The 7,324-nt window shown below is 50.7% G+C and overlaps 1 protein-coding gene and 1 pseudogene across 1 annotated transcript in view; both read right to left on the bottom strand.

Moving 5' to 3' along the window:
* Positions 1-1,586, bottom strand: part of LOC113490966 (feather keratin Cos1-1/Cos1-3/Cos2-1-like) — a 4,882-nt gene extending 3,296 nt beyond the window's left edge. Inside the window, exon 1 of the mRNA XM_026867581.1 lies at positions 1,527-1,586. The gene's annotated coding sequence lies outside the window, so the exon portion shown is untranslated. The remainder of the gene's footprint in view (positions 1-1,526) is intronic.
* LOC113490965 lies at positions 777-1,662 on the bottom strand (annotated as a pseudogene).
* Between the last annotated feature and the right edge of the window lie 5,662 nt (positions 1,663-7,324).

Below are 7,324 nucleotides of genomic sequence, written 5' to 3'. Positions count from 1 at the left end.
TCCCCACTCCTGCATCCTTTGCAGACATCTTTTGACTGATATTCTTCTCGCAGCACCAAAGGAAGAAATATTTCCTTCTGTACAGAATTGTGAGGTATTGAGCTGTCAGAGCCTGCAGCAGCATTGGGCTCCTCTCTAGGGGATAGCAGTGGTCAGGTTTCCTTTCTGCAGGACATGCTCTAAGGACAAGGGCCTGTGTCTGAGCAGAGATGTCAGAAGGCAGAGCCTGATCACCACTGACTGTGGGGGAGCCAGGGATGTCTTCGTCACCTCCAAGAGACAGTGCCTGAGAGGGCCCCACTGCCATGTGTCCCATCCTCACCTTCCTCTGGGTATGATGAAACATCTTCTAGTTCCCTGACACATTTGCAGCATTGAAGACAATGCCTTTCTTCCTCAACATCTCAATAAAATGTCCACCAATAATAGGAATATACAGAGGCAGAGGCGGGGATGCAGAAAGATTTAATGACTCTGAAAGAGGGAAATAAGTTCACTTCGAGAAGAGGTGGCCAGATCAGGGAGAGCACCAGCAGCTGCCAAATGTCTGCGCCCATTGGCCATGGTGGAGATCCCAGAAGGGATCCATCAGCACAGAGGGAGAGGGGCCAGTAGATCCTGCAGCTTGGCTTTGGGGGTCTTACATACTAGAAGAACAGAAGAGAATAAAGAGATGGAAGGCAGTAGAAGGCAGGGGAGACAGACTTTGACACTGTTACCAGAGAGGCTCTCCCTTGGAAGGATGCTCAGCCTCCCTGAAATCACTGGCCAGGAGCTCTGTCCTCAGTCCAGCAGGAGCTTCTGGGTTCCTGGGGTCCTTGTGCGGGCTGTCACCAGTGGCTTTAGCATGGGGGGCACCTTCTGCCACAGTAGCGGCTGGTAATGCAGGAGAGGTCAAAGCCCCCAGAGTTGATGGGCACTCCGTCACAGCTGAGGATGCTGCCAACGGCAGCGGAGGTGGAGGAGCCCACCACGGTGTTCTGTGGGAAGGAGCTGAGGATGGGGCCGGGCAGGGTCACCACCACGGGGGAGGGCTGGATGACGATGGTGGAGTTCTGGCACTGCCTGACACAGGGCTCATTGCAGCTGTTGGCCAGCGGGGTCGGGCCGCAGGGCTGGCAGCAGGGCTCGCAGGGCACACATGGTCTGCAGCAGGACATGTCTTGTGACACGATTTGCACCTGCAAGATAGTTCAGGGAGGATAAAATATATGGGGTTGCGTGAGGAGCAGCTTGTCACTGCAGTATGAGGCTGTGCAGAGATGTATGAGGTATTCTTGACCTCATCACGCCAGAGCCCAGAAAGAGCCAGCAGCTCCTATGTAGCTACTCTCTACCCCGGAGTACAGAAGCCTCCTCAGTACTGCCCCAGCCTCCTTCCAAGCTGAACCTCCCCCCACTTATATCTCCCATGACAAGCAGCCCCAAGATCTGGTATGGAACAAAGCCGGTCTCAGCTCACAGGTTCACTGAAGTGAGACCTCCTTTGTGAGAAAGCAGAGAAGGAGAAGGGACCTCAGACTCACCTGGTTCTCAAGGAGAAGGAGGCAAGAGAAGTGGATGAGAGAGCGAGGAGCTCTGCTGGCTTTTATGCCGGACCTTTACTGCCCCAGGCTGACAGAGGCATCCCTTGTAGAGGTGGTTATTATCTGACAAGCTCATCCTGAATGCAAAACATCCCACCTAATGCTATGGGCTGTGTTTTGGCCTCCGGAATAGCTGTCTTTTCGTTTCCTGCTTTATGCCAAATACATTCCCCAGTGAAGACATCTTTTGTGTGAAATGATGCCAGGCCCATCATTTGCACAGCAAAACACGTCAACATGAGCATCAACTCCTTACATCCTGGAGGAGTCCATTAAAGGACACTCAAGGTAGACTAAACAGCTGCATTAGACAACACACAGACAGACACACAAATATGTGCATGTGAACACAGATGCACACACACACAAATTGAGACCTCTAGTCATTAAGAGTTAGTTGATGAGATTCAAGATGCTAAAAGAGAGACGTCTACACTGTCCACAGATGTCTTGGAATGGACAGAATTATCTCCTCCAAGCCCTGTTTTCAAGGGAAGACCGATCTGTGCTTCGTGAGAGCAGAAGATGCACCTGATGACAGTAACATGACCAGCTTGAGCCAGTTCACTCCCACAAAAGCCCGTTCCCTGCTCACTCTCTGTCCCTGAGTACCGTGGACATGGATGTGGGCTTTAGGCATGGGATGGAGGTGCTTGTAGGCGCTGGCAGGAGAGACTGTGGGTTCTCACCTGATCACATGCTGAAGCAAGCCATGGAGATGTGACCAGGCAGGCTGGCCCTGCTGTGAGCTTCTGCTGTCTGGGGAGTTCAGAGGCCACTGTGGGTCAAGGGCAGGGTCAGTGGCTCAAGAAAGAGGATTCATTCCACTCGCCGTGCACATCTGCTTTGGGGTGGGATAATTCTCGTGTGTGAGCTGATGTCTCTTCAGTGACTGTGGGAAGGGTCTGCAGGCTCTGCTAGAGCCAGTCCAGAGGAGGCCAGAAAAATGATAAGTGTGAAGGAACAGCTCTCCTCTGAGGAAAGGCTGAGTGAGGTGGGGTTGTTCAGCCTGGAGAGGAGACAGCTCTGGGGAGAGCATCTTGAAGCCCTTCAATTATTAATTGGGTGCTTTTAAGAAAGACAGAGAAAGATGTTTTTGAAGGGTCTGTAGTGATAAAGGGGCAATGGCTTCAAACTGAAAGAAAGTAGGTTTAGATTGGTCATAAGGATAGAAATTTTTCTGATGAGGGTTTTGATACACAGAAACTGATTGACCCTAGAAGTTGAGAATGTCCCGTGATTGGAAGTGTTCAAGGTCAGGTTCGATGGGGCTCTGAGCAACCTGATCTAGTGGGAGGTGTCCCTACCCATGGCAGGAGGCTTGGACTAGATGGTCTTTCAAGCTGCCTTCCAACACAAACTCTTCTATGATTCTGTGAGTCTATAAATTATGCCGGTAAGTGAGTCTGGCTTGAAAGATTCTCTACACAGGAATATATCTGGAATCTGAGTTGGTCCCACAGGGCTGGAAGGACATATCTCCTGAGGGGATTTTTTTTTGTTTTACCTATAACCCCTTAATTACCTATGTTTTATAAGAGCAACATGCATATTTAGTAGGAATGAGATCCAAAGCATGGCAGAGAAGTCACGAGAGACTCCCTCTCCCTCATCTGGAAGAGCTCATTTGGCCAAGTGCATGGCGGGAGGAAGGTGCAGCAGCACTCTGCTGTTTTATCTTGTGTCCAGACATGACCTTCGTGGAACAGTGAAGACACTGGTCAGGGGTGGAATGTGCCTGGCAAGGGGAGGCAAGAGTGTCTTTCCAAATCCCTGCAGAACTGGGAAGGAGGAGTTTAAAGTAGGTATGGAGGGGGAGGTCACCACTGACTGAAGAGCAGGGATGTCACAAGGGTAGAAGAGGTATGCACGGGGGAGCAGCATGCCAGGGGAGGCTCTCACACTTCCCCTGTGGCGCAGGTGGTAGTGTACTTAGGTGGCTGCTACACATCTCCTGCTCAAGAAGAGGAGGCAGATGACACCTTTATCAGGCAGTTGGGGAAAGCCTTGTAATCACAGTCCAAAGCCCAGGTACACATGGGTGACTTTGACCACCTCAGGATCTACTGCAGGAGGAAAATGGCTGGGCACAAGCAAAGCAGAACATGTCTAGTGTGTATCAAAGACAAATATTTGATGCAGGAAATCCATGAAAAGGTAATGCAGAGACTCTCTTAGACCTGCTGCTCACAAATGAGGAAGAACTGTTGGATGATGTGAAGTCCAAGGGCAGCCTTGCCCTCACTGTCCAGGAGACTGTGGAGCTCAGGATGCTCAGAGGACTGACAGGACAAACAGGAGGATGAGTGCCCCTGACTGGAGAAGAGCACGGCTTAGTCTCACCAGGGACTTTCCTGCTTGGCAGGATACCATGGGAAACTGCCCTGGAGCACAGAGGGTCCCGGGAGAGGGGGTTAACCTTCAAGACAGCCTCCTCAGAGCACAGGGATGGTCTCTGCAATGTGCAGAACGGCGAGTCAGGAAAAGCCAAAGCACAGCTGGATTGGAAACTGGTAATGGAGGTGAAGGGACACAAGAAAGTAATCTCTGAGCCGATTGGCAGTAAAAGGAAGGCTACGTATTGCTCGGTGAGGCAGGGGACTTGGTGACAAATGACCAAGGGAAAAAGCTGAGGTACTCGATACCTATTTCTTCTCAGTGTTTACTGGTAGGGCAAATTTTCAGTCCCACCACACCCTGGAACCTTCCCACAGAATCTCTGGGAATAAAGCAGCACCCACAGTAAAAGAATAAACAACTCCGGAGCTCTTACTCTCACCTGGCGATACACAAGTCAATGGGATCACTTGGGAGGCATCTAAAGGCGTTTTAAGGAGCTGACAGGACAGTTTCTACTCAGTCCCTGGAATGGAGATGGAGCAAATGTTCTCAGAAGCCGTTCCTGAACTCCTGAAAGGGAAGAAGGGATTTGGGAGCTGCTGACATGAGTTAACTGAGGACAAATCACGCCTGAGCAACCTCATTGCTCTCTGTGAGGAGGTGACTGGCTCTGTGGGGAAGGGGAGGGGCACTGGCTCAGCTGTACCTGGATTTTAGCAAGACCACTGACATACGCTCATGCGTGCACACACATGCACACCTATACCCGCACCGAGGTACGCACACACACAGGCATGCACACACAGAGACATGTGTCATGTCTGAGCACTTATAAAGAGGTGTGTGCACACAGGTTTCCAAAGGAGCCCACGAGCAGGCACAGGCACAGCCGCCCCCCAAACCAACACGTACACACAGATATTCAACACACATGCTGACATATTTGCATCCTCCTGCACCCATGGCTGTGCAGATACACTTGCACATTCACGCACAGCGCTGTGCACACATAAAAGCACATACCTACACACCCCTGTGCCCACACACTTACATCTCTGCAGACCATTGTCACACCCGTCCATGCTCAGCTGCATGAGGGCACGTGCATGTGATAAAACACATACGCCCTCATCATCAGATCTGCACAAACACACATGCTGCCAATATTTGTGCACACTCCTACTTGCCTGTGCATTGCCCCAGGAACACACAGACACACGTATGTGCAAATGGACAAGTGAGCACAGCCAGAAGAACATGTATGTGAGCATGAACATGCACACACAGCTCTGACAACCAGGAAGTTCAATGCCAGTTCTGAGCCTCTTGTGAAGACAAGTCCTAGGCAAGTCCTTCAGGCCCTAGAGTTAAGGCAGTGAATCAGTTCCTGACCATTGCCATCAGCTTCCGTGAGATCAGGGGTTTGACTGGGCTTTATTCAGGTGTTTCCTTACGAGAAAATCTGCCATGGCCTTTCCAGGCATTGAGCCTCTGTGTGTTCAAGGTCTGTGTGTGAAGGATAATGTAAAAAATAGAGAACATCCACATTGCTACAGTCACAAAGGATCCCCACATCACAAGTGAGACAACAGCCTTAGAGGCTCCCAGCTGTGCTGAGTGATCTCCTGAAGGGAGATGTGGGGATGGGGGACTGGCCCTTGCTCTGTGAAGGAATTCAGTAAATGGTGTCTCAGTTGTGTTTTCACACAGCAGCAGAGAGTGGTGTCCCTGGGACAAGCCAGACTCCCCACAGACTAGACACTGAGACTGGGGCACCAGAAATGAGGGTGGTGGGTTCCAGTAAAAGAGGCACTAAGCCTCTTCTAAGCATTCCTTAAAATGTCATTAATTAGAACTAAAGCGAGAGAGGATAGTATAGGAACCTTACATGCTTCCCCATGCTGGGAACCCTGAGCTGCTCTACATCAGCTGCTCTCCCAGAACGAGAGAATCACAGAACAGTTGAGGTCAGAAGGGAACTCTGGGTGTCATCTGGTCCAAGGGCCCTGATCAAACACGGCCACCTAGAGCCAGTTGCCCAGAACCGTGTCCAGGTGGTTTTGGAGGAGGGAAGATCAGTGACCTCCCTGGGCAACCCACAGCAGTTCTCAGTCACTCCCACAGCACAGTACAATGTGATGGCCCCTTGCCAGGGCACAGGGCACTGTCCACGTCCGATCCACACATGGATTACCCCACTCGGGTCTGTCAGGCTTTTAGAGTATTTTCATCAATTGGAACTGGATCTCATCATCATTTCACCTGTCTAACACGAGAAACTGGCCAGTGTTGGCAGTGAACAAATACCAGCAGCTTTCACATCCCTGTTTCATAGGGTGTAAATCAAGTTGTACAGCACAGGAATAAGTGTGATGTATAGAACAGCTCCTGCTCTGTCAGTTCATGGTTTACATCACCATAAATAAAACTTAACCTCTGGCACAAATGCCCTTAGGCTGAAGTGTAAAGCCTGCATGGATCCTGTGCCCTTTTCCTACGTTTGCAAGAGCTCTTCATTTGGGCTGGCAAACCAGGGCTTATGCCAGGAATCAGCAGCAGCACTTTGGCAGTGCTTTGGCCAAAGGCCTTACTCACCTGTCAGGAACAATGCCATCCCTCCCTCTTCTACAAGGACAATTGCAGACAGGATCATCATTGCCAAGTACCTGAAGAACGTACTGCTTGTTACAAGGTTTAGTGTGGTAGCATAGGAGGTCTGTATGGGATGATGATGTTGGCTATTAGCACCATGACTCAGAAAAAAGATTTCAGACATGCAGGTGAAACACTGTGATAGACCTTTTGGCCTTCAGTTATTCTGAGCTGTGCTTCATGGGCTGTAATTCCCTCTCGATGAAGGACAGGGGTGTGGGGATTTCCATTCTTCCACTTGGACATTTCTGTCAAGGCATCTGGATGTTCATATAGGAAACAGCATATGAGAGAGTAGTGGCTGCTGAGACACGTTTCCACATATCGGAAGGAATGATTTATATGTAGTAATATGCTCTCTCCCCAGAATGGCAGCCAGTTCCTGAGCAAAACTTGAACCCCACCCCACCCCCCCCAATCTCGATGGACTAGTGAAGCAGCCAAGAGCTCTGCACTTACCCACAGCTCTCTTGGGAAGTGCACCCAGCACCCTTGTCCTCACCGATCCTCATGTTCTCCTGCACACTCTGTCTCAGAGCAATTAGATCCCCTCAGAAATACTCTGTTTCACTGACCCCATTTCTGTGCTGACTACCCGCAGCTCCCACAGGTGTAGCTCCCATTTCCAGCCTCAAGACATTCAGCAGCATGGGCGACTTTTCCCTGCTAGTCCCGTCCAGGTGTGCTGGCCGTGGGCCTAGACTGAGTGGTGGAGGGCAGAGGAAGGTGGAGTAGCAGCTCTGGGC

Source organism: Athene cunicularia, unplaced genomic scaffold (genome assembly GCF_003259725.1).
Source record: "Athene cunicularia isolate RWA unplaced genomic scaffold, athCun1 SCF_81, whole genome shotgun sequence".
NCBI classification, from domain to species: domain Eukaryota; kingdom Metazoa; phylum Chordata; class Aves; order Strigiformes; family Strigidae; genus Athene; species Athene cunicularia.
This window is presented reverse-complemented; position numbering and strand designations above follow the sequence as displayed.